We start from the raw sequence: 26,449 nt of genomic DNA, 5'->3' as shown, positions 1-26,449 counted from the left end.
GAGAAAGTCAAAATTGGTATTTTTCGCAGTGTTTTTATTTTATAGACTTACAAATAAATGTCCTCATATATGGCATTCAGAATAACTTTTTTTATGGCAATTAATGTTATATGATGTAATAATTATAATTGCAATTGACAATACTCATCGTTGATCCGATTTATTTAATAGTTTTTTACAGTCAATTGCGTGAAAATCGTTTTTGATATGATATGTTACGGGAATTATGATGTAACAAGGTAATTTGATTGACACGTTCCGTAATGTAAGCTGTTCATACAAAAAAAGCTCATATTTTTGGTTATTGATACTGTTTGTTTAAAGATTATTTACAAATACAATACAATTTTTTATTACCGCCTCACCTTTTAAAAATAAGTACAAAACGCATTGTTAAAATCAATTAAAATGTGAAAAAGCCAATTCATATAGAATAAGGACAGACGAGTATCTACAGAGAAGTAAAAGACTTAAAACTAAAAAAGGAAAAGAAACTGGATTATCGTTCTTACAAGTTCAAACCCAACTAATGAATTTACAATAAATGTAAACAAAAATAAAAAGTATGCTGATACGTGTAAGCGGTTATTCAAAATCAATCTTTGTTAAAAATGTAATTAGACGTGTTTGCATTGCTCTAGTCAAGAGCTCGGTTGCATACCATATATATATTGCACAATCAACTGTCTCTTGCTACACAATAGTTGTTTAATTTTCAACCACGTGAAATTACTTTTTGCAGAGACACAAAAAAAAAACCAACCCAGCACCGACATTTGTTTATTTGGGTGCCTATTGCTACATGAGGGTTTGGGTGAAGGGGAAGTCTTCATTTCTTCTGTATTCTTACCATTTTTGTAAGCTTCATTTTTTTTTTAATATTTTTACATATATTTTGCCTTTAATTCTTTTCCCCTTACTTTTATAGCTCATTTATACTCTGCTGTTTTCGATTGTATTGTAACTAAAATTTTCTCTGTTATTTATTTTGTTGACCTATTTTACTCTGTTCTTTGTTTTTTGCCCCCACAAATGTATTTCTGTTCTCTTTGACCTTATTCTTTATTCTGTAGACCCCTTCTAGGCCTCCTATACATATGTATCTTAAAATTTTTACGTTTTGTATCTTTTACATCATCTGATGTTATGTATTTATAAGATTAAAATGATAACTAGAAAAAACCCGATCTTGTTAATAAAATGTCCATAAAATCATCTGACCACTCATTTTCATATTCAGGACATGTTTAATTACGTATTAACCTATAGCTGTACAATGTAACCTATGGGAATGCAACAAGAGTATAAATCTCAATAACCGAAAATTATACCATAGCTATCTATGGTATAATTTTCACAATTATACCATGGTTTTGTTGTGTATGATTTTCGAAAAGAAAAACAAAGATGGAAAGACCTAAAGGAGGCCGCCTGAATTTTTAAATTGACATATGAAAAACAGAGTCAATGTGGGGCCACTAAGCTAAACTGCCCGCTTTGCACCAGCCGATATAAATGAATGCCTAGGGTGGGAATCGAACCCACGTACACCAACTCCGTTGTCCCTATATTTTTAAATGTACAAAAAATTGTCAAGAACAAATTTAAAAAAAAGGTATAAATGTGTTAAAATTTAATTATCAAATTATACATGAAAATATAAGTTGATTTTTGGTGATTCAGAATCTGATGTCTACTTCGATTGTAGTCCCATAGCCTCCATTGTACAGCTACATGAATATATTTGGTAAAAGGGTTTAAAATTGCCGAGGCACATTTTTTTTAGGAGAAGGGAGCGGAAGGCACGCCTTTTTCAAGGAGCTTCATGTATGGTAGATGCGTAGTCCTTTTTTAGATATAGTTTTACCTTAAATGTTGACTTGCTAGACCCCTCCCCCTTTAAAAATCCTGGATTCTCATCCGATTTGATATAAATCTAAACTGTTAACGAAGTTGCCTATGTAATAACAATTATGTTTGAGAATTAAAATAGATAGGTTCCTTTAAATGAAGCTGAACATAGGTTTCTTTAAATGAAGCTGAATATATAAAACAATAGAATATACATCGCATGCGATTTTAATCGTGGAAATTTTGAATTCCCTGTTAATTAATGCGTCGACTTGGGCTTCTGGTACAAATTAAAACGTGGAATTATTCATCCAAACTCAACTAAAAGATTCTTGAGATTCAAATTTCCACGGAATAATAAAATTAATCAACAACTGAATAAAAATTTAAACATTTCGAACATTTAACATTTTGATAAAATAAAAAAAATACACTAACCCTTTGCAGTTCAACTTTTAATCTGGGGTTCCGGAAAACTTTTAAAATATCTCTTGCAGGCATATGCAGAACATCCAATTTCTTTTGTCTGTAAAGTTACCCGTCACCAATGTAGATGTGCATCCATCGCTGTCGAAAAATCTTGTCTAACTGATGTTCCCGCTGTTTCAGAAGCCCTTGCTTATTTCAGAAAGTAGGCGGAGCTTAATGTGTAAGGTCCAAAAAGGGTAATTTGACTGATTCGTATTAAAGTATTTTTAAAGTAAACTAACAAATATATATGAAATACACATTTTTAAACAGCAATATATGCGATAGGTTAAAACAGATATTTCATATTTTGGATAGTTTTGTGGTGTTTCATAAATTATACCATAGCTTTTGTTGAAACCCCTCGGCAACCTCACTCGACTTCGTCTCGTGAGGTTATTGCCGGGAGTTTCAACAAAAGCTATGGTATAATTTACGATACACCACAAAACTATCCAAAAGATATGAAATATCTATAACTTAAAAGTCAAACTTCGCCAGGAATCTTCACAGACAAGCCTTATAATACCAAAGGACAAACTTCAATTCATCGTATTATAAAAACGTAAATGTATGATTTGGATGGAAGGTTTTCACATCGACACTCATATCACATCTTCTTATATCTATGTGTAGGGTACTATAGATAAGTTTTTCAATCACCAACTTAAACTACCGGTGAACCGGTTAATCGGTCGAACGATTATCCGAGTAACCGGTTAGGCAAAAGTGAACTATTTGACAACACTAGTAAATTATGATTAAATAATCAAACAATATTTTCTTAACGTTAAAGATCCTATTGATTACAAAGAGAATATACTTAATCAAGATTACAGCTGTCAATTAAAATGGTGACATTGTTTTTAATATCATATTCACTTCGCGTCTTTATTGATCTAAAATCAATTTTTTAGTAAAAATACCGATTGTGACGATATCACCCCTATCAACCAAGTCATAATGGAATAGCCCAGAGCTCTAGGAAAATCGATTCAATGACGGTTGAAGAAGCGAACTGATAGAAGAAAAACAGCTTACACAAAAATGATTACACAAAAAATATTTTTCAATTAACGGATATGAGTTCATATTTACATATTATGGAAATAGTTTTAACAAATTCTGCAGAAATGCTATTAAGGTACGTACAAGAAACCGCTTTATTTCTCTAATTGTCTTTGATATATTCTGTTTAATTATTATGCTGAATATTCGTCAATCTTAGACAGATTCCCTTAAACCAATGATAACGCATTGAACTGAAGGCTATCATTTGTATTTATTCGTAATACATATATGAAGAAAAGATGGATTAATATGTATGATCGATTTCTACATGTGAAATCTACAAATGAAACATACATAGGTTTGTTGTAATGGAAATAAACAGTACACGGACATGGTTGACAATTGTGAAGCTGGAAATTAACATATTTATCGATCTCTTGTTATATTGCATAAAACAGTGCCGAAGATATACGTTGATTCCGCCGGATCTCAGAGAATTTATTACAAAAAAGACAACGGATAAAAAGAGTTAATAAGATTTTCATAAGTACAACAATATTATGTACGTCGAATTATAGTCGTGTTTCTCTCTCAAAATATTTGTCATATTAAGTCTATAGTATAAAGCTTAATGAAGCTTAGTAAATCTGATTTTAGTAAGTTGTTTTTTATCTTCGCACCAGGAAGCAAAAGTCTTGATTCTCACAATTAAAAGGCGAACAATACGGAATCACAAAAGCAATTAACAATAATGGTTAACATGTAGTCTTAAATTAACTTTTTATATTACGGAACTGAAGGGAACTATAGCTGACTATATGTGGTATGAATTTTGCTCATTGTTGAAGGCATCTTACGGTGACATATGGTTGTTAGCTTCTATGCCATTTGGATGATATAACCTTAAGATGAGTTCAAAGAACGAAATATTTCATTCGTTTTGCACCTATATGTTAAGATAAAAAATTTAACGACGAGAATGAATTTGGCTTCTTTGTTATTCATAGCATCCCAAAATATTTTATAGATTCTTGCACACCAAAACCGTGTCTCAGATTTTTACCAATTGTATTTCATTCTCTCATAAATCTTCAATGAAGTTTGCAACATCAATTCATAAGAGATCACTAAATTCAATCGGGTATAACATTTGTTCTATTGATGTTTTTGGAAATCTGAGACTCAGTTTTGGAGGTCAAGCTGTGTTGTTCAAGAATCTATAAAATATTTTGGGATACTATGAAGACGCTAAATACACTCAAGTGTGGACATCACAATATAGCAACTAATTACAAAACAATTGATTATGTAATAAGTATGTCATAATGAAATTATCACAATTTTAAAGATTAATCTTTCTTCTTTCTTTTGGTACCTCATTTATAAAATATAAAGAAGGATGAAATGAATTACATCAGTTTAAAGTTGTCTGATTGAAAGTGAAAAAATCTTTGTATTGTGCTACCTTAAATTAAAGATGCCAATAAAAAAAACGAAATTATTCTTACTTTTTTTTAAATATAATGTTTGAAAATGGTTATAAATCAAAAGGTTAAAAAAAGGTAAAAATTGACTTGATGTATAATTCTTAGATTTCTTTTTAGATTTTTAAAATAAAATTTTACAGTATTCCTGTCTTATTTTCATCATTCTCTTGCAGCTTATACCCTATTCCACAGCTAGCCAAAATCACACTGACTTTTTTAACCCCTTGTTAAATGCGCTTCCATCCCACCAGAACTAGAAATTAAAGAGACCACAGACACGGCTTCCTCTGCCTCATTTTTAGACTTATACCTCGAATTTGACATACACAGTCATCTCAGTACCAGAATCTATGACAAACGAGACGATTTTAATTTTGAAATTATCAATTTCCCCCACTTTAGTAGTAATATACCAATTTCACCTGCATATGGAATATACATTTCCCAACTTATTAGGTATTCAAGAGCTTGCAGCTCCTATTCAGACTTTGTAAAACGTCACCAGTGTCTGAGCAGAAAATTGATGAACCAGGGATATGTCAAAGAACGTCTCGTCCTTTTTCTAAAAAAGTTCATCGGAAGATACCCAGAACTTGTTGATAAATATTCCGTATCAACTTCACAAATAATACAAGATGGTCTTGAAGTATAGATTTTGCGTACTGACGTTTGTTATCATCTTAATTACGTATTATAGTATTCTTTTATATGTCTTTTTTAGATATTCATTTGAAGTGACTCTGTGGTTATGTAAAACCACATACTTTGAACGGCAAAATTATTTCATTTATTGATATTACTTTTACTTAAGGATCTTGACATACTATGAATGACAAAACTATTTTATTCAATAAGACTACTTTTTCTGTTTAGTCTGTTTTTTATGATATACATTTGACGTGAAACTGTACTTATGTATCCCGTCATACTTTGAACCACACCATTGTTTTATTTATTATTATTACTTTTACTGTTATATCTGGTTTTTGTTATATCTACTTTACGTGAGTCTGTATTTATGTATGCCGTCATACGACAAAATTATTTTTATGTCTACCTGTACGAATTTCAAACGCGCAATTTTACACCAGTAATGAAAACCTTCTATCATTTATGGGTAGACTTTACATAGATAAATTCAGCCGTATTTGACGTGAAACTGTACTTATGTATCCCGTCATACTTTGAACCACACCATTATTTTATTTATTATTTTTACTGTAAGTCTGTTTTTTGTTATATCTACTTTACGTGAGTCTGCATTTATGTATGCCGTCATACGACAAAATTATTTTTATGTCTACCTGTGCGAATTTCAAACGCGCAATTTTACACCAGTAATGAAAACCTTCTTTCATTTATGGGTAGACTTTACATAGATAAATTCAGCCGTATAGGAAAAGCAAAATGAGAATGTTGAATTTGATGTATGCCTTTTTGTGCTACTTTGTTACATTTGTTGTTTATGTAGTGATATTAAGATGATAACACAATATTGACTGTTGTACCCCTATTTTTGACATTTTTACTCTTTGAGTATGTTTGTTTTGTTCATGCATCGTTGACAATGTAATGGAATTTGATGCGACTGTCATACAAGTGAGAGGTTTAGCTAGCTATAAAACCAGGTTCAATCCACCATTTTCTACATTAGAAAATGCCTGTACCAAGTCAGGAATATGACAGTTGTTATCCATTCGTTTGATGTGCTTGGACTTTTGATTTTGCCTTTTGATTTTTGATTTTCCTTTTTGAATTTTCCTCGGAGTTCAGTATTTTTGTGTTTTTACTTTTTTTTCGTAACTATTCTTGTCAACACCCTAGAGTCAATATCAAGCAAAGGTCAAAGGTTAAATTTCATTGTGTCAATAGGACTTGGACAGTTTAGGGGTTAGTGGTTGTACATTCCTGTGAACACTATACAGTCAATATCCTTTAAATTTAGACCAAACTTGATACATTGCACATTAATATCAAGATCTGGACAACTATCGATTTTCAAGGCAAAGGTCAAAGTCACATTAGCACTTAGGCAATTTAGAGGTTGTACGTTCTTGTGAAAACACTATAGTCCATATGCTTACATGTATATTGAATTTGTCCTTACTTGGTACATAGAAAATAAATGTAGAGAATTGGACACTTATTGATATTCAAGGTCACAATTGGACTTCCAAGTTTTTAGACTGTCTTAATGTGCATATGTTAAGAGGATTTACTGCATTGCACATTGCCCTTATTGCATCGTGCTTTACTACTTACAAATACGCCTTTTGGAAGTGTTTTTTTTCAATTAAGATCAAATGTTTGGAAAATATAATGGTATGGCTGCAAAGAGAGATAACTCGACTGATACCGTGACCTTGTAAGAGCCTATAAACTTCCTGATTAACGCATCTAAATGACTACATGGATTTTAAATGATGTGCATACAGAAGAAAGCACCCAATACTCTCTTAAGGGAAAACAATGGCTTGTGCCTCCAGCTTTATGTCTATAACATAGCATATTAATCTATTGTAATAAAAATTCATAATATCTAATAAAATTTGTAGATTTAGCTAACAAGGTCCTTAAATTTGTTTAAAATAACATTTGTTTATAGTGGAAAGTTGTTTTAACGTTAAATAAGCTACAATTAAAAATTGCTTGCTAGTCCCTCTCTGTGATTACCTTTAGAGAACTTTGGTTCAATTCCCAATCAATCTATCTTGAAGGGAAGGTAAGTATTACGAATTTGAATCCTAGTCTTTTTCAAAAATGATGAACGGTTGGTATGTAATCATTTTAAACGTTTCAAATTTATGAAATTATATTCGTACATCAATGTTTTTGATACACCGATAACAAAAACTGAAATATATTGAATTGATACATTTTGTAACTGTTCAAATTTATATCAGAAACCTAAACTTAATTATAAAATAATGAACCTGTTAAAGGGAGACAATACTCGCATAACTTTTTCGAATTGGCACATAATACAACGGAATGTCACTCTTGCATACGAATGGCACATCAATATAATTAATTAACTGTGCAATCGCGCTCCATCTTCAATGAGGATTCTAAATTATAAATATAACCAAAAGTTGTTAATCTATAGATAGTAAAGACTAATGAAATCTTTCTTTGCATTTTTTTAAAACTTCCTCAGCAAAATGCTTAAGCCACTTGACTTTCATAGCTCATAATTAACGTTTTTACACAATATTTAAATAAAGTAGCTATAATCATTTTAATTACTTTGATTAAGAGTTTTCTTTGTTCAACTTCGTTACACATCCCACGAATAAACTTTAACATCGTGGTATCATAACTAATGAAACACACGCTTTATAGTTATTTTAAGGACTTTTTTTAATATTGTACGAAAAAAGTCAAGAAGATGTAATTGAATAAGTTTGCATACTTATTATTGTTTATATTAGTTTTGAATCTGTATTTTAGAGTAAACTTTTGTTTATGTTGGTATTAATACACGAGAGATCACGAGATAACCTTGACAGCATATTGATACGTCATACTTTATTTAAAGAAAAAAATTATGGAACGCAATAAGTGCCGCTTTGAGGTGAACAATTTTTATACGACCGCAAAAATTTTAATTTTTCGTCGTATATTGCTATCACGTTGGCGTCGTCGTCGTCGTCTTGCGTCGTCTTGCGTCGTCGTCGTCCGAATACTTTTAGTTTTCGCACTCTAACTTTAGTAAAAGTGAATAGAAATCTATGAAATTTTAACACAAGGTTTATGATCATAAAAGGAAGGTTGGGTTTGATTTTGGGAGGTTTGGTCCCAACAGTTTAGGAATAAGGCGCCCAAAGGGTCCAAAATTGAACTTTGTTTGATTTCATCAAAAATTGAATAATTGGGGTTCTTTGATATGCCAAATCTAACTGTGTATGTAGATTCTTAATTTTTGGTCCCGTTTTCAAATTGGTCTACATTAAAGTCCAAAGGGTCCAAAATTAAACTAAGTTTGATTTTAACAAAAATTGAATTCTTGGGCTTTTTTGATCTGCTGAATCTAAACACATACTTAGATTTTTGATTATGGGCCCAGTTTTCAAGTTGGTTCAAATCAGGATCTAAAATTATTATATTCAGTATTGTGCAATAGCAAGAAATTTTCACTTGCACAGTATTCAGCAATAGCAAGAAATCTTCAATTGCACAGTATTGTGCAATAGCAAGCAATTTTCAATTGTACAGTATTGCGCAATAGCAAGAAATCTTCAATTGCACATTATTGCACAATAGCAAAAAATATCTAATTGCACAATATTGAGCAATAGCAAGAAATTTTCAATTGGAGTTATCTTTCTTTGTCCAGAATAGTAGTTGAATCAACTTAAATCATTGTTTTATACAATACTAGAACACACCCGTGATATCACGGGTCCGTGACTGAATTAAAGTATATAACTATGCGCAAGCCTTATTTTAGTATTAGTATTGTCATCTGATAAAGTCATGCCAATTATAAGATACACAGTTTTTCTCTGCTTTCAAGTCTTTCTGTTTGAACCCGTCGAACTGAAACAATAATTTTAATTATTTGGAAAACAAAAGGTCCTAGAATGGAGTATTTTTTAATCAACAGCATTGTCCTATATAAGTTATAAATAAAGTTGAATTCTTTGTTTCGCTGTTTTACGTCATGCCCACTAACAAATTGAAAACTGTACCTATACGCCTTATTTTTAGTCCATATTTTTAGTATTGGTATTGTTATCTTAGAAAGTCTTACTGATTAAAATACTACAATAGGTAACAATTTGACAATTTAGTAGTGTCAACCCTGTGGTTATGACCCGTGTATATAGCATATTAATCCTGGATACAACGTTTGGTTGTGCGCCTTTCAGATGCGGAACGTACAGATAAGGTACAGATAAGGTAATAAGTAACAGGTGAATATACTATTGGTATCGGTAGCGGACTCGACTCGGAACTTCTTAATTATTGGCAATATTAATTACGTGGAAAACAAAAGGGCCTGGAGTGGTGTAATTTTTAATCTACACCTTTGTACTATATTAGTTATATATAAAGTTGAATTCTGTGATTTGTCGTTTTTACGTGATGACGGCTGACGAATTGGACCCCGTAATTTTAGTATTATAGATACAATGTATATTCACTTTTACTACCAACTGATAAATTAAAACAATCTTTACCATTCAGTGATAACAAGCACTTTATTTTACATTTTAATATTTTATGATGTATTTAAATGAGTAGTTATTGTTGCAAACTCCATTAAGAATTTGAATTGAGATCAGTTTTGGAAAAAGGGAAAGGGGGATATGAATAAAAAAATGTTTGAATATGAGGTTGCCCATTTGCATAATAATCTGTATCGCGTTTTTATATGTTTACGAAAATTACTTTTCCTAATAAATGTACGAATAGCAATAATAACAATCCCAATATATCATATTTGTCTCTCTCATTATCGATTCGGCCTCGATTCGATCGATAGCTGAATTTGGCAAAACTTTTAGGAATTTTGGTCCTCAATGCTCTTAAACATTGTTAAACTTCGTACTTTGTTTGGCCTTTTTAACTTTTTTGGATTCGAGCGTCACTGATTGGTCTTATGTAGACGAAACGCGCGTCTCGCGTATATTCAAAATTTAGTCCTAATATCTATGATGAGTTTATTTACAACTACTGGGTCGATGCCACTGCTGGTGGAGATTTATTTCCCCGAGGGTATCACCAGCCCAGTAGTCAGCACTTTTTGTGCTGACATGAACTATCATTGATATGGTTACATTTATTAATTAACTGTTTACAAAATATTTAATTTTTGAAATACGAAGGCTTTTCTTCCTCAGGAATAGATTACCTTAGCTGAATTTGGCAAAACGTTTAGGAATTTTGGTTCTCAATGCTCTTAAACTTCCCCAGACAACATGAGTATGTTGGCCCAACATTGGCACAACGTATATCATTGCATTGGCCCATCGTTGTATTTTAACGTTGGCCCAACGTATAAGTGCAAAGTGGGCCTACGTTGGCCCAACATGATGGCTTCATGTTGGCCCAACGTTGTACGGTTATATGCAATACATAGAGCCAACGTTGGCCCATTGTATGAAAAACGAAATCCATGTTGGCACAACGTTGGACCAACGTAGAAATATCTTTTCTTATGTTGGCACTATGTAGGTCCAAGGTAGGTATTTCTCATTTTTATGTTGGCAATACGTTGGTCTATTGTTTCAACCAAATTACAATGGATGCTGCATGAGGAGCTGTATATGATAAATACCCCGGAGCGCATTTGATCTTTTTTTGTATTCCGAACTGCCAAAGTTTAAGGTAGCAATTCTGTATTTTTGTATTACCCATTGTTGTTACTGTCCTTGTTTTTTTCATGAACTTTGCCTCTTTAATTTTATTTATTGTGTGACGCTAAGATATTTCTTTGGCAATGTTTGATGGATCGACCAGATAAACTCTGTGTCATTTGGTGTCTTGTAAAGAGTTGTCTCATTAGCAATCATACCACATCTTCTTTTTTCATATCAATTTCATTTATTTCTTTAACAGAACAAATGACGTATGGCTTATGGTTAGGCGATCAAACAAATAGTTTTTTCGGAGATGTAATTTTAGTTGTATTGGTTCCAGATCCAGAATGAAAATTAAATAATTCAGAAGATGAAACTTTATTTATTTTAAATTTAATATCATTGGTCGTCACCACTATTAGTGTCCTCCTCAATTTGAACTTCAACAGTGTCATTATTATTTATAATTGTTATTCTTTTTTTTCTCTTCTTGTTTCTTGCCACCTTCTCTGTCAAGGCTTAAGCGCCGCCAATCTTCAGCTGCATCATCTATTTCCTTATCCGAAGACTCTTTACAGCTATGTTTTTTTTCTAACCGACTCTGTAATAAAGTTATAAGTAAACTTGAATTGCGTATTTGCCTAATGCATGCGTGCGTAATCTCCCTTCTAGATATGTAATATGAATTAATGTATATTCTAAATAGTTTAAACACTATTTAATACAAAATAAAATCTTAAATAACCATTTTGTTTTATATTGGTTATTTGTCTAATGGTCAGAAATTCATTAGTATTAGACGGATTTGTGGGTATAACAAACCGGTCCCTTATTACTATTATTTCAGAATTCGGTATCATGCTTTATATATTCGTAATATACATGATATATAAAGAATAATTTAATATACATGATATATAAAGAATAACTTAGATGTGTAGTAATGAACAGTTATATATTTGATGTATAAAAACACTGTTACACATTCAAGTGTGTATATGATTAGGTTTCACAAATATATCGTATCTGTTTGCATGCGATTTAGAAATACAATAAAACTAACAAATTCATTTATATTTTAATGAAGGAGAAATCATTATACCACATTTTTGAAAAAATTACGGAATAAGGTACATCTTAAGACAATTTTATTCCATTAACTTCAGTAATGATCATACATGTTGTGGTTATAGATTTATATATTTATATATTTTACCATTTGTTTGAAGATACTAATGTTCAGTGGCAAATATTTCATGATAATTAATAGGATTGAAATGATTTAAAATCTAGAAAATATTTCGCCCGAAACGTATAAACTTCAAGATCAGCATTATAAAATGATAGAAATTAATATATGTTTTGATTTTTAACAACATTCCTCAGATTAAAAAATCATATTGTATTTGTCATTCTGAATCGTATATATATATCAGATTTTTTAAAGTTACAACTTACATGTTACTATCTTTCTCTTTGAATCTCAGATGACATGATTTTCTCTTTTTGTTTTCTTCGTATCGCTGCTCTCTTACAAATACACAACAGGAAATAATCACAAAAGTGACCATCCCATTACATTCAGATTTCCTATAAACTTAATTACCATAGCAACTATCTTTGAAATTTGTCGAACATATGGTCAACCTTCTATCAGAATGGGCTTGATTAACAGACTGGCTGTATCAAATATCACTCTGCATATAATTGCTATTATTATGTTTCACAAAGTTTAATGAATAAAGTTATTATAAATAATGATTGCAATAAATTTTAATTTTTAACCAGGCAATCTATGTTTACGATATATACATTTTTTTATTACAGTAATGATATTCCAGTATAAATTTTACCTGACTTATATATAGAGTATAATATATAATCACGCAACGTTGGGCCAGGCCCAACATAGAGTTGTAAATGTAATTTCAGTTGATAAACACTTTCGGTATAACATTAACTTTTCATAAAGCCTGCTGCAATCGAAATTATCCGCCTCCCAAGAGAAATAAAGCGTAAAATATTATATTATCAATTCTATTAACAAAATTTCATATCGGCCCTATGTTGCTACTAACATAATGCCAACATTTGCCCGATTATTTATAACCAACATGAGATAATAATATGAATTTACAACAACAGACCAACGTTGGGCCAATGTTGTGCAGGCGACACCAACGTGCGATGAATGTACCGACAATTTGCCAACGTTGGGCCAATGTTGTGCAGCCAACATAAACTTGCGACCAACGGACCGACAATTTGCCAACGTTGGGCCAATGTTGTGCAGCCAACATAAACTTGCGACCAACGGACCGACAATTTGCCAACGTTGGGCCAATGTTGTGAAGCCAACACCAACGGTCGACCAACGGGCCGACCATTTGCCAACGTTGGCCCACTGTTAGTCTGCTGACTGGGTCGTACTTTGTTTGGCCTTTTTAACTTTTTTGGATTCAAGCGTCACTGATGAGTCTTTTGTAGACGAAACCCGCGTCTGGCGTATACACAAAATTTAGTCCTGGTATCTATAATGAGTTTATTTAAGGTAATATTTTGTATATTTATATTTATCAATTTTACCGGACACCAGAGGGTGATCTTACACTAACATACCAAGTCCGAATGGGATAACTATTTTACATCCCAGCTGTTTTAGATTAGACGAAAAATTGTTTAAAATTCAGTAAAATCTAGTTAAGAACGCCACACAACCATTATAATATACTTTATATACTACTTTATAATATATACCCTATATTACCCACGAAAACGATGTTTAAATATGAAACCATACCAACTCGTCCCACTGAACAATCGGTTCAACATTTAATCGCCACGTTCTGAAAAATCGCCCCACTCTTGTTTACCAACTCGCCCCACTTATTAAAAAGGGTAAAATCCCATTGAACAACCAGTCTTACAACTCATCTTATTTATGAAAAGGGTTAAAATCCCACTGAATAAAGGTCTGCCAACCCGCCCCACTTATGAACATATCTTGTTTCCTTTTACTTTATTAAATTACTGAGAGATTGTATGCAATCATCATGGAGTAGGGGTTTGATTTGTGGGTTTGTATGTTTAAGAGTTCGAATATCAGCATAGACATTGGATTTTTTCTACACAAATTTTGAAAGTTAGTCTTTCCGTATAGATATTTGATTTTCTTAGTTTTATTGTGGATTTAACATCCCCGCCTAAAATTTGCACAACAAAGGAAATCATGCAGAACAAGAAAACTCCAGCTAGGGTGATCTGGTTGGGATGATCCGGTTCAGAGTACAAAGTAGCTGGGATAAACCTTGTAAGACCTTTAGGCAAAACTTGCTGTGGACGTTGAACATTATGTCTTTCTTAAAAGAGAGACGAAACATACCAAAGGGACTTAACTGTTGTAAATATCAGTTCTAACGAGAGACGCCCGAACTGTCGAGAGCACTACATAACAACGACAATATAGCAATATAGTTTAGATAAAATTTGATTTTTTTCCTATTGAACACTGATCATGAGAAAATATTCAGGACACCTTTGATTTAGATATAGGAAGATGTGGTATGAGTTCCAATGAGACAACTCTCCATCCAAATAACAATTTATAAATGTAGAATACTGCAGTTCAACGGTCATAAATCGATTTAAATGAAAAAAAATCCGGGACACAAACCAAAACATAGAGAAACATATTAACTTACAGAAAAATAAAAAAACGGATCAGAAACTCCGAACAGGTTTACCAAAAAAAATTCCGCTAACATACACAGAAACAGACTATTTTATAACTTATATGATATTACATAAACAATAATAAACTATACATATGGCCAAATTTGGGTTACTTTGCTTATTTGCATAGCAAACATTTCGACTTATTATGACGATAGGATTACATATGCCCCTTAAATAAAAATCCAAATATATCATTTTAATGGCGAATCAAAAATGTGTCCGCACAAAGGTGTATTGTTTATGTTTTAGTCTTCGGTCTGTAATTGTGTCCTTGTACAAATGAACATTGTCTACTTCAAAATCTTTCGGCCTTTTTAGTTTGAAAATCAGATGCGTGACCGTGGTATAATTACCGCATAAATTACAAAAAAATCGTAAAAATGCAAGATTCAAAACAGAAATAAAGATGTAAAAATAAATATTTCATAATTTGTCCGCATATAGGAAACCACCTTGTAGGTTGAATTTGAATTTTTTTTTTTAAATCCTGCTGCTTAAGTTTTCGGCCAAATTATTTTAAGCATTTTCCTTTAGAATAACACAACAGTTTTGTGAATATCCGCCAAAGAATTTTTTTAAAGGCGCATTAGTTTATAATCTATGACGGAAAAGGGCTGGATCATCTGAAAATTTGATATTATTTATATTTTCAATCAAAATTTAAGGAACGTAATGTAATCAAAAAGTCACGTGGTGCAATTCCTACGAATAAATTACCTTTGATTTTGCAATATGATATGCAAACAAATGGTGAAATACGAATATGTATCACAGACGTGTTCCATGATAATGAAGAAGACAAATATATGGACTTTGGTTTCAAAGTACTGTGATAATTATTTTATTGTCATTACATTACGTTTACCACTCTTATGATTAGCTGTTATGTTTCAAAAAGAAAAATTGATAACATTTTATTTTAAACGCTCTGGGTTTTTTGTTCCACTTAAACAAAACATCAACAGAAATACCAATCCAAACAATACTACCGAAACATTGACATTTCGTTTTTTTTTATTAAACTTGTTCGTGGTATTGAAAGACTATTTTGTCCGATAAAACCAAATAATATCTTGTTGCATTGATAATGGATCATTACTTTATTCCGATATTCATGTGCATTACTTTTTACACCCTTATACACGCTAATAAATTAAAAGTCCTTTATGAAATATAGTTCTATTCTTAAACCCTGAGTGACTAATTATATCACCGTATATGATATGAACTATTTAAAATGATCTTTGCTGTCCTGTTGTGTAATGTAATCTGTATTTGAAACACTTAGTTCTGCTCATATAATACAGCTATCAAAGAGAGGAAGTGTATATTCTTTTACAAAATATGATGTATGTTTTAAGACATCATATTACAATCGAGATATGTCAGACCGAACAATCCAACCTTGATCACAAACTATTGCTGGTTCATCAAGATCAAATGACAATGCTTTAGTGAACGATAGTAGGGGTGACACAGATATGTCGATCATCGTTGGGACGTTGAGAAAAAAGGACAAGATGTCCAAATTACGTATAGATACGCAGACAAACAAAACATTTTATATATTTTACATATTTTATATGACAATGACAATGAACATGATTGTCGAACGAAGTATGATCGAAGTCAGGTCGTCGGAAGAGCGTGATGAGGACGGCATCGGCGTGCTTAAATCTTACAAGGGTCATGAACAGCATGGCATAAACGTGGTATAATCGTGGGTAAGTGTGGTTGGGTCGCGATAAGAACGTAATGGTCGAAGTGAGGTGGTAGTAACGTCGCTGTGAGATCGTGGCGAAGTCTCCCCGACTAGAATCGCGCTTTCTCTTCGCTGTCACAACGATGGTACTTTGGGATCGTACCACGACCCTACTGCGCTCTAACTACGCTTCTTCTACGACCTGACTTCGCCACGACCTCACCACGATTGTTTTGAACATGTTCAAAATTGGCCACGCTCATCACGATTATGAAGACCTTAACACGACCGTACTACGACCTTAGTCCAATCTGCACAATCGCACTACGATCATCAAAATTTGCATTTTATTTACAGATCGTAGTGCGATCGTGGCCTAGTGGGACTGCGGTATTAGCTACAATATCAAAATGCCTATTGAAATGTTTATTTACTTTTTTGAATTAGTGAGCCTTCAAACGCAACAATTAATGCTAGGCATGTTAACTCAAATTTAGAAATGACTAGAACACACCCTTGATATAGCGGGTCCGTGACTGAATTAAAGTATTTGACTATGAGTAAGTCTTATTATAGTATTGGTATTGTCATCTGATAAAGTCATGCCGATTATAAGATGCACAGTTTTCTCTGCTTTCAAAATCGTTCTGTTTGAACCCGTCGACCTGCAACTTATCAATTATTGGTAATATTATTTTTTTGGAAAACAAAAGGGTCTGGAATGGAGTATTTTTTTAATCAACAGCATTGTCCTATAATAGTTATAAATAAATTTGAATACGTTGACGTCAAGCCGGCTAACAGATTGAAAACTGTACCTATACGCCTTAATTTAAGTCCAGATTTTTAGTATTCTATTTTTCATGTTTTTTGAAATGATCATAGGTTGTATATTGTTGACATTGTTTTTATTTATACTGATGATAACGGGATATTTTTGCTATTGAGCATATATGTATGAAAAGCAAAACAAATACTGTTTAAATAGAAAATAGATCAATACTTTCTGCTTGAGTGGGTTTGGATGACTTATAAATAAAAAACCGATAACGCCCACCTCCAGATGAGGATTTTTCTCGCTGTGTTTATAATCAATTGGTGGGCGTTGACCCTTTGTTTTGGCCGTTTTCTCTTTTAAATTTCAATTCTTTCTTCTGTCGAAAAGTTTTAATTTGATTTATATTGACATAAAAGACATTGCTTTACACCCATATCAACACTTTTATTGACATTTTACCAAATGTAGATTGTATCTGAAAAAATCATCAATTTTTAAACGACCGCAAAAATTGAAAATGTTTTGGTCGTATATTGGTATCATGTTGGCGTCTGCGTCTGCGTCGTCGTCGTCGTCGTCGTCGGAATACTTTTAGTTTTCGCACTCTAACTTTAGTAAAAGTGAATAGAAATCTATGAAATTTTAACACGGGGTTTATGACCACAAACGGAAGGTTGGGATTGATTTTGTCAGTTTTGGTCCCAACATTTTAGGAATTAGGGGCCAAAAAGGGCCCAAAATAAGCATTTTCTTGGTTTTCGCACTATAACTTTAGTTTAAGTAAATAGAAATCTATGAAATTTTGACACAAGGTTTATGACCACAAAAGGAAGGTTGGGATTGATTTTGGGAGTTTTAGTTTTAATAATTTAGGAATTTGGGGCCAAAAAGGGTAAAATTTCATCAAAAATTGAATAGTTGAGGTTCTGTAATATGCCGAATCTAACTGTGTATGTAGATTCTTAATTTTTGGTCCCGTTTTCAAATTGGTCTACATTAAGGTCCAAAGGGTCCAAAATTAAACTTAGTTTGATTCTAACAAAAATTGAATCACTGGGGTTCTTTGATATGCTGAATCTAACAATGTACTTAGATTTTTGATTATTGGCCCAGTTTTCAAGTTGGTCCAAATTGGGGTCCAAAATTAAACATTTTTGATTTCATCAAAAATTGAATAATTGGGGTTCTTTGATATGCCAAATCTAACTGTGTATGTAGATTCTTAACTTTTGGTTCCGTTTTCTAATTGGTCTACATTAACGTCCAAAGGGTCCAAAATTAAACTAAGTTTGATTTTAACAAAAATTGAATTCTTGGGCTTCTTTGATATGCTGAATCTAAAAATGTATTTAGATTTTTGATTATGGGCCCAGTTTTCAAGTTGGTCCAAATCAGGATCCAAAATTATTATATTAAATATTGTGCAATAGCAAGAAATTTTCAATTGAAAAGAATTCAGCAATAGCAAGAAATTTTCAATTGCACAGTATTGTGCAAAAGCAAGAAATCTTCAATTGCACAGTATTGTGTCATAACAAGTATTTCGAATTGCACAGTATTGCGCAATAGCAAGAAATATCTGATTGCAATAGCAAGAAATTTTCAATTGGAGTTATCTTTCTTTGTCCAGAATAGTAGTGGAATCAACTTAAATCATTGTTTTATACAATATACAATGAATATTCACTTTTACTACCAACTGATAAATTAAAACAATCTTTACCATTCAGTGATAACAAGCTCTTTTTTTTACATTTTATATATTTTATGATGTATTTAAATGAGTAGTTATTGTTGCAAACTCCATTAGAAATTTGAATTGAGATCAGTTTTGGAATAAGGGAAAGGGGGATGAGAAAAAAAATGGCGGGGGGGTTAAATTTTTCTTATTTCAGATATCATAAATAAAAAGAAAATGTCTTCAAACATTTTTTTGAGAGAATTAATATTCAACAGCATAGTGAATTGCTCAAAGGCAAATCAAAAATTTTAAGTTCATTAGACCACATTCATTCTGTGTCAGAAACCTATGCTGTGTCAACTATTTAATCACAATCCAAATTTAGAGCTGAATCCAGCTTGAATGTTGTGTAGACCTCAAACTGTTTTATGTTACACTATATAATTAAAGTCAACCTTGGTAGTAGGTTACTTTACTAGTTTTCAACCATTGGTAGCATGGCTTGTAAAGGCACTGGTTTGTATATATAATAAAACATTTAAAAATAATAACAGAGTCAAAATCAAGTCCTAATTAATTTAATACACAGTTAATAGAAATATTTCATACAAATATAATAATCCCCAGAAAATAAAACGATTCAAAGACCCCCGTGGAACGTCAAGCGTCAATCATAATGTTTCGGTTGTAAATTCCGTAGTAGTAGTACAACGATCTAGGTCAGAGGCCAGTCTATTAATAAATGGGGAAACCTACACAATATATAATCTGGTAACGATGTTGAACAGTTACAAATGGTAATTTCTCAGGTATAATGTACAGTGTATAATATTAAAAGGTCCCTGGTATCGGGTTACAACGTTCTAACCTGAGCCCACAGAAGATGCCCTTTATATACTTAGTGCCCCCAACCCACATCCCCATGGTATCCGTGGGCAATTCTACGGCACTTCATTGGTTGGTTGCCCACGGGGTTATAGGTCGTGTGTCGTCTTCTTTTCCCACGGCAAGCACATGCGCAATCCAAGTAAATAAATGGCGGCCTCCAGTAAACGTAGGAGAAATATAGAACAATATAGGAAAAGGGGACGATGGAAGCTTAGCATTAACAAAGGATAAGCCCAGTTACAATATATAACCCTTATATAAATACATGATAAAGGTGAGAAACCGTGACAATGATAATCCGGGGAGAAATAAGGCTGAGAACATGTCGGGACCCCCCTTTGAACAAACAGTGAGACGAACTCTATATCCTATCATTCCTAATAAATATAACAATAAATACATACAATAATAATATAATTCGGACACGATACCTGAAATAGAATAGTGTTCGTACATATAACCTCAGTCACACAATTATCCAGACTTAAACGGCAGCGACCGCGAACGAAGTAAAACTGAGAAAGTGCAGTCTGGATAATAAGAAAAGAATAATCATAGCTTTACATAAAGCTTTACATAAATATACTTGTCATCCTTAACCCTTACCCCTATTTTGTAACATTACCCCCACCCACGGGAAGAGTTCGCCTCGAACTAAAAATAATAAGGAGATACTACTTACAAAATCCTACCTACAAAATATACTTATTCCTCAGTGTGGTTGGCAGTCCAAGTATCTCTCAGTTCTAAAACTGTCCCGTCTGGCAGGTAGCACTCTCCTCTTTCATGATCCGGTTGGTACCAATTGGTATAAGCCTTCTCTGGTACCGAGAGGCACGGGTTTTCCTGCATAGGTTAATTTGTTCTTGCAGAGTCTTAGACAAGGGGTGTTTCATATATGATGAAGGTGCTCCGGCGAAAACAGCCTCGGATCTAGAGATATATCGTTATAATCTGGAAGATCCACTTTAATTCCTTTAGGTTTGTTCCACTGGTTTGTTGGTAGGGTACAATCTATTTCTGCTGGTTGGATGGTTTTGTAGGAATTTATCGAAAGGTCCAAAGGTGATTCAGATGACTGTGAGGGTAATGATGAGGGTGATGGTGATGGTACATGTGATGGTGATGTTACAGGTGAGGGTGATGGTATTGGTAGTGGTACTGGTGAGGTTGTTGGTAACATAGTTGTACTCTTAGATAGATCCATGGGTTCGTCTTCAGTATAGACTGTTGTAAAGGTTTTGGTTAAATCCAGTGGTGTGTTGATACATGTAGGTGCTGCAGGTTCAGGTGATACTGGACATGCTGGAAGGCTGGAAAGTGTACAGACAGAGGGTATAGGTGTTTCTGATCTGGAAATAAAAGGCTTATCTGATGGAGAATATGTCATACATGGAGTATCTTTAAATGGTTCTTGTGATATAGGTTCAAGATATTTGCTGAAAAGGATGTCGGATGGTACAAAAAGTGAAGGTGAGATAGTGGGTGTAGTTTCTTCATTTCTCAGCCTCTTCATTGATGAAGGTGTCCTAGGCTCATTCAGAAGCTCGGCAAAATCCGGCATCTGCTCGTCTAGAAGCTCAGTAATTTGCCGAATGGTTGCTTCTGAATGCCTAGGACTAGCAATGGTTGATGGATAGGTCTGAGCAGGTTGAATTCTTGGCGGAAAAGTCCTTTCCACTCTTTCCACTGATGATTTTAAGCTGCCTGTATGTCTTGGTGTGTCCCCTGGATAGAACTGATGATAACTATGTCTGGATGTCTCATGTTGACGAAGGCGGTACTTATCATCAGCACTACAGGTCCAGGGGCAGTACCGGCACTGTATTTTGGTTCCATGGTTGTGGCGTCTGTGCTTATTTAACTTAGTTGTATTTGGGAATCTTTTACCACAATCCTCACATTGGTGGTTCCATATTGGTATATCCATAGTCTATAAAATAAAAGAAAGAAACTCATAAGTATACAAAGGATCGGAGGCTAAGTTATTGTAAGTAGCGATCCATTGGTCACATGGTACTAACATAATTATTTTTCATATTATTCAATGATTTTACACAAGTTAAATACCCGGCAGCTACAGGGTGTCGAATTAGGTTATAAAAGGTATATTTATACAGGTTTATACATCATAACACTTGCAATGGTCCAACTCTTATTATAGTTGATAACTACATGAACTACATGTACTTTTACTGGTAATGTAAAAATATAACACAAATACATTGTCATATATAACAACAGATCATAGAAGAATTTATACACTTCTCTTAATTTAGTTTTGTAACTAACATTTTAACTCGGGTATTCAATACTTTAGTTATTGGTATGGTACTCATAAATACTATCACTGGTTATGTGATATAAAATAATATATATACACTTTCATGTGTAGATACATTTGATTTCCTCTGTTTATCATGTGTATATATATATCTCGATCATATATACAAGCACCTTATAACAAATTCACAGATGCAATATGCATTTAATTACTATATCAAATCATGGTCTCGCCCTGCTTATATTAAACAAGCAGAGGGCAACACCTACACACCGTCACAATTGATTTGCAAACAAAATTATATATATACAAGACTTTATTTTCTTTTTGTCCATAAAGACATTATTTAAGATTCAAAATACCATATGTTTTTATGACGTCACATTTGAAATATAAAAACGCAACTTCATATTGATGCTAAACATGGTAATAACACTATAGTAAAAATAATAATTCGTCATGGTCTGTCCGTTATACCTCAGTCCTGTCCTTTGTCTGACCCCTGGTATTTAGGGCAGGTTCTCCCGGAGGTTGGTACCACCTTATATGGTTTAAGTCGGTTGACATGAATAATTTTTGTCTTAGACTTTGGTCCTTCTTGAATTTGGTATAAAATGTCTGAAATTTGTTTAATTACAGTAAAGGGTCCCTCCCATTTGAACTGAAATTTAGGACTTCGCCCTTTATATTTCTTTGAGTCCCTTAACATGACTCCGTCTCCCACTTTATATTGATAATTTTTACTGGTGAGGTCATATTTGCGTTTCTGCCGAGCAGCAGCATGCACCAATCTATCCCTGAATACAGTATGCACTTTGTCCATACGACTGGTCAATGGGTCTATATATTCTGGTCTCGATAAATTACTATCAGGGGAGTGAACACCATAAATTAAATCAATGGGCATGTGAACTTCACGACCAAACATCATGTTATTTTGGGATTCTCCTAAGGTTTCATGGGGGCTGATCTGTAAGCCAGCATTAATAAAGGAACATATGTATCCCAGTCTCTTTGGTTTTTAGAGACTACTTTGCTCAGCATATCTTCAATTGTACCATTTAACCTTTCAACCAGCCCAGAACTTTGTGGGTGAAAGGGGCTATTTCTAGTTTTGTCAATATGTAAAAGTTTACACAACTGCAAAAATAGATCTGAGGTGAACTGTGAAACTTGATCCGTATGGATTTGGGTGGGTACTCCGTAACGGCATATAAATTCGGTCACCATTTTATCAGCCACAGTAGAAGCATATATATTTGGTATTGGATATGCTTCGGCATAACGAGTAAAATAGTCTGTAATGACCATCAAATATCTATTGCCATTATAAGTTTGTGGTATAGGTCCCAATAAATCAATTGCAACTCTGTCCATGGTCTCTCCCACAACATAGGTTTTCATTGACGCCCTGGTACCCTTTGATGGTCCCTTACGTTTTTGGCATTCAATGCACCTTTGACAATACTTGTCTACAAAAGTTTGGTAGCCCACCCAATAAAATCTATGACGCACACGAGCACTAGTCCGTTTAATACCCATGTGTCCAGCTAAAGGGTCATCATGTAGCAGTTTTAACACTTCCCGTCTAAAGGTATGGGGTAAAATATACTGTAGACTTTGGGTATTGGTAATGGTATTTATCCATTTACGATATAAAATTCCATCCACAACTACTAGCCTGTCCCATTGGGCCCAATATGCCTTATGAATTTGCTAAGGTGAGATATTTCCTGCCATTGCGGTTTAACATCACTATCAACTTTCCATTGCCTAACAATTTTTATGATAGGGTCTTGCATTTGAGACTCCATCAGCTCATTCCGTGATTTCCCTTGCACCCAATTGGTAGCAATAGGGTTTGACTCTTCTTGGTCTTGGTTATCAGCACTCATAGCTCTTATTTCCATGAGTTCAAGACTATCAGCATTCTCATCAGACTGTTTTTGGTTTTCCTGTTTTTCACAATGGGTACATGACATACTGCATGGTCTCCTGGATAAACCGTCAGCATTACCATGTTTAAGTCCTGCTCTATATTTTATAGTATAATTATAGGTGCCCAAAATTTCCAACCACCTGGCTAATTGACCCTCTGGATTCTTAAAATTTGTAATCCATGTCAATGCGCCATGGTCAGTTCTAACACAGAAATGCACACCGTATAAATAATGGTGAAAATGTTTTATTGCATTTATAATGGCCAGTAGCTCCCGTCTAGTCACACAATAATTCTTTTCAGGTTTACTAAAAGATTTACTGTAATAGGCTACCACATGTTCTTTGCCATCATCACCAATTTGAGAAAGAACTGCTCCACTTCCTGTACCGCTGGCATCAGTATCCAGTATAAATTCTTTGTCTAAAGTAGGATATATCAGTATTAGGCTAGTTATCAAAACATTTTTTAAAATTAAAAATGCTTCGGCACATTCGGAAGTCCATTTAAAAAGAACATTTTTCTGGGTCAATCTATGTAATGGACTAGCAATTTTTGAAAAATCTCTTATAAATTTCCTATAATAGGAACAGGTACCTAAGAAACTTCGGACTTCTTTTATATTAGTAGGGGTTGGCCATTCCTTTACAGCAGCAACCTTTGACGGGTCAGGGGAAATTCCTTCACTACTAACAACATGTCCTAAAAAGGTAACTTGTTTCTGAAAAAGATAACACTTTTTGGGAGCTATTTTAAGGCCAGCAGTATATAGTCTATCAAAAACAGTCTGAAGTCTTGTAACATGCTCATCAAAAGATTTTGAAAACACAATGATATCGTCAAGGTAAACGATACAGATCTCCCATTGCAGTCCTGCCAAAACATATTCTATCAGTCTCTCAAAAGTTGCCCCTGCATTGCACAGGCCAAAAGGATGCATCCTTTTGAACTCAAAAAGCCCCTGAGTTGTAACAAAAACAGTTTTTGGAGCATCTTGAGGGTCCATGGCAACTTGGTAATATCCGCTGACCAAATCCAGAGTACTAAACCAAGAGTTACCTCTTAAAGCATCCAGTGAATCGTCGATTCTGGGCAGGGGTAGGAATCTTTTACACTATTAGAATTTACGCTGCGAAAATCGCAACAGACTCGAATAGAGGAGTCTGCTTTCCTTACTATTACTAGCGGACTGCTGTAAGGTGACTGACTTGGTCGTATGATATCATTATCCAACATTTTTTTAATTTCGACTTCAACCTCCTTCCTTTGGGCGATAGGTAAACGCCTAGGAGCATGCTTTACAGGACGGGCCCCATTGGTATCTATCTTATGCTGAACAATATCAGTAAGACCTATATCATACTTGGACATAGAAAAAGCTTTTTGGTTTTTGCGAAGAAGATTCTTCAAAGTACTGGTTTGTTCAGGGGTTAAAACATTTTTACACGTTTCATAAATCTCTTTAAATTGTGGTATGCCCTGCGATTCATCATTGCCATGGGTTGTTTCATTCATGATATCCTGTTCTGGTAACAGCTCAGCATTGGCTGCCCAACTGTTTTTGGTTAAGGTTTGTGGACTATCAGACAGATTCATCACCCTAATAGGTAGCTCACTTTGTTCTCCCTTGTATATAGCTTTTTCAACAAGAATGCCCCTATCTTGTAATAACTCAGCTGTTGAATCAATCACTAGATTTGCTTTACCCGTTGCACCCTCATCAATGTTGGCCTTAACCATCATTTCACTACGAGGTGGTATGGTGACCTTCTGTCCTATTGTAATTCTAAATAAACTTGGTATTTGACTTTCTAATTCGCAAGCAATGGTCTGATTGTTTAATTTTAATGTACATTTGGCAATGTCAATTACACATTTATTTTTCACCATAAAGTCATAGCCCAGAACAGCTGGTATCTCTATATCTGCAATAATCATCTTTTGCTGAATAATCTGATCCCCTAATTTGATTGGTAGGGTCAGGACACCTATTGGTACCACATGGCTGCCATTTGCCATTCGCAATTTACATCTATATGGCATTAAATGACCTTTTACTTTTTGTGAAAACTTATTGTATATAGAAGTGTTTAAAACACTCATTGATGAGCCAGTATCCATTAAACAATTAACATTATGGTTATGAATAGACAAACTCATAAATAATCCTTCATTAATATCTTGTTTAAGTTGAAATAATACGGGTCTAAGGATATTTTCGTCCCCTACGGCTGAAAGTTGACCCCTACTTTCAGCTCCAATTAGTTTTCCGGGTCCTCAAGTGATTGCCTTTGTGAACAGTTAAGGTTTTGAACGTCAT

General features: G+C 33.6%; 1 protein-coding gene across 1 annotated transcript in view; it reads left to right on the top strand.

Annotated features, from left to right (window-relative positions):
* Positions 1-3,311: 3,311 nt before the first annotated feature.
* LOC139497342 (uncharacterized) overlaps positions 3,312-26,449 on the top strand; it is a 44,662-nt gene continuing 21,524 nt past the window's right edge. Inside the window, exon 1 of the mRNA XM_071285554.1 lies at positions 3,312-3,463. The gene's annotated coding sequence lies outside the window, so the exon portion shown is untranslated. The remainder of the gene's footprint in view (positions 3,464-26,449) is intronic.

This window comes from Mytilus edulis, chromosome 12 (genome assembly GCF_963676685.1).
Source record: "Mytilus edulis chromosome 12, xbMytEdul2.2, whole genome shotgun sequence".
Classification (NCBI taxonomy): Eukaryota; Metazoa; Mollusca; class Bivalvia; order Mytilida; family Mytilidae; genus Mytilus; species Mytilus edulis.
The sequence above is the reverse complement of the archived record's forward strand: the minus strand, read 5'-3'. Positions and strand labels throughout refer to the sequence as shown.